Genomic DNA, 2,731 nt, shown 5'->3' on the forward strand with positions numbered 1-2,731 from the left:
CTTTTTGAAGGCAGATTCGGTTGAAATTTTTTTCTAAGTGTTTCAATTTTATGGTACCAACTTCATGGTTTCATAACTTGAAATACTTGCATTTTTTGGGAACCAATCATGAAGGAAAAATTTGAAATATGAAGTAATACCTTTAATATAATAATTTGAGCAAAGAAAATGGTGGCTTGGACCACAAGTTATAGCCTTGGAAAGATGGGTACTTGAACATGTATTTTTTTTCATAACTTAAAAAAATTTACGAAACCAAATCTTGCCCTTTTTGCAAGTAACCTCCAATTTCTTATTTTATCTTGATCAAATGCATCCATCAACCATATTTTCATGATCCTTGAGTTGAGAAGTCCATGGTTGACCAAAAATGTCAAAAGTCAAACTTTGACTTTGCCTCAGTTGACTTTGTATCAAATGAATCCAATTCTTGTAATCTTTAATGAATGGGATCTCTTGGGCACATTGAATGATGTGAATGGATCACTTATGATGTATTTGAAGTCTTTAAACCATGCTTCAAGCTATGGGATCATGCATTGGCTAAAAAGTCAATCAGTTGACTTTGGGGTCAAAACCCTAATTGAGGGTATCATATGAACTCTGGCCTTGATGAATTTGAGATGGAATGATATTGGACTTGATTGTTGTTGATGGAAGTCACTTTATCACTTGGCAAGGATGAGGAGTTTGAAATGTTAAAACTCATGCCAAGTCTTGATTGATCAATCTTTGAAAGCTCTTGGTGCAAAACCCTAACTTAAGACAAACAAAATAGAAAATCTTTTTGTATTTTTAATAGGTTAGTAATGCAAATATGCTAGATGTCATGCAAATGATACAAATAATGCTGACATCTTAGGGTTGAAAATTAGGGTATGACACAATCCATCATGTATGAAAAAGTAATTAAAACATTATAAATAAATAATGTTAGTTTAACAACAAGTAAAATTCATTTAAAATTGTAAAAATTGGAGGAATGTAGACCTATGTGCTTGCAGTTACATCAAGACTGCTGTAAGATCCCAATTTTGACCCTAAGATCCCTCATGCTATCTCATCATATGCATTAGCATTGAGATCACACCTTGGCGTCCTCATTACCCCTCATCCATTAGGTTTGCATTGGAGAGATCACCAAGCATCATGTAATTGTATAATACTTTGTATTTTTATAATTTTACTAACCAAAATACCAAAAATATGTCTTTGTATAAACTAACTCTTTTGTAGGTAGGGAATGTGCTCACCTTTGATCTATCAAGCTCACATATAGGGTTTAAGACCCTCAATGCAAGGAGCTCAATAAATAATGATCTACAATGGATATAAGAATCATATATGAATCCCCATGGTCTTCACATGTTATTTTGATCAAGTGTAGCACCTCAAATTTGCCCTCCTCATTCATTCATTCATTTTAGGTCATTTAACATTTCATATTGCATTTCATCATGCCAATCAGAATCGGCTCCAAGAGTTTGTCTTCCAAGAAGCTTGTATTCATCTGGGTATCAAAGTCAAAGTAGGATTCCTCAAGGATTGAGACGCATTATTTGGTTTGAAGGTCTTATGGATGTTGTGTAGGGCTCTTGGGAGCTAGGGTTTCATTTTCAGAGGTTTTCTTTAAAGGATCAAGCTTAATGGGCTCAGTACAGTTCAAAATTCAACAGTGAAGTCAAAAGTCAGCTGTTGGTCAACTGAAGGTCAAATGGCTAGGGAATGACTTGAGATACTTCCAACATGTTCAAATGGGGTCTATTCATCATTCGAAACATTAATCTTGAAGGAACAAAGGTCTAATGCACAGGTTACCAAATTCGGAAAGATGTTCCTGAACTGTCATGCTCGCTAGGCGAGCAATCCTTCGCTAGGCGAAGCCCACGCTTCCTCCTTCGCTCCAGTGAACCTTGATGATCTTGCTACTAGAATTGCTCGCTAGCCTGCTCGCTGGATGCTCGCCTAGCGAGTAAGTGCTAGCTATGTTTTTACCCAAGTCTGGGAGTGTTTGATGGAACCTTGCTGAATTGTGCTTTGCATGCTGTTTTGAAAAAAACAAAATCCTGTCATGTTCGCTAGCTGCTCGCTAGGCGAAGACAGTAGCGAGATGATTCGCTAGCTGCTCGCTAGGCGAAGACAGTAGCGAGCGTGGTAGAAACCCATTTAATTTTCAGATGGCCCCTCATTTGGGCCCAAAAAACCATTTTAAGTTATTTTAGTCTCACCCTCACTCTGACTCTCACACTTTTCACTTCCATCTCACACAAACCCTAACTGTTGCATTGCAAACCCTAACCGTTACATTTCAAAATCAATCAACCTATTCAATCAGGTTTGTTCTGTCTCCATTCTTTTATGCTTTCAATGTTGTAAATTCTGTAGAATGAATCATTAGGGTTGAATTTGGGAGATTGGGTTTTTAGGTTTGCATGTATGTTTAGAACAATTCTTAGCATGTTAAATTACTTTGCTTCTGAAATTTGGGAGATTGGGTATCATTAGACTTTTGGATTTCTGAAATTGGACTGTTATCAAGGAAAAACCCAGAACCCGTAGGCATTCGCTAGCACTTCGCTAAGTGAACCTGTAGCGAAGCTTCGCTAAGCGAAGCAATAGCGATCATGACAGTAGTTAGTTTTTCTGTTTGCTCTCTAATCTATTTTGTGTTTGTTGTGACATGTTTTCTATCGTATCCGTGCACTGTTTACCTGACACTGTGGTTGCTAGG

This window comes from Lathyrus oleraceus, chromosome 6 (assembly GCF_024323335.1).
Source record: "Lathyrus oleraceus cultivar Zhongwan6 chromosome 6, CAAS_Psat_ZW6_1.0, whole genome shotgun sequence".
NCBI classification, from domain to species: Eukaryota; Viridiplantae; Streptophyta; class Magnoliopsida; order Fabales; family Fabaceae; genus Lathyrus; species Lathyrus oleraceus.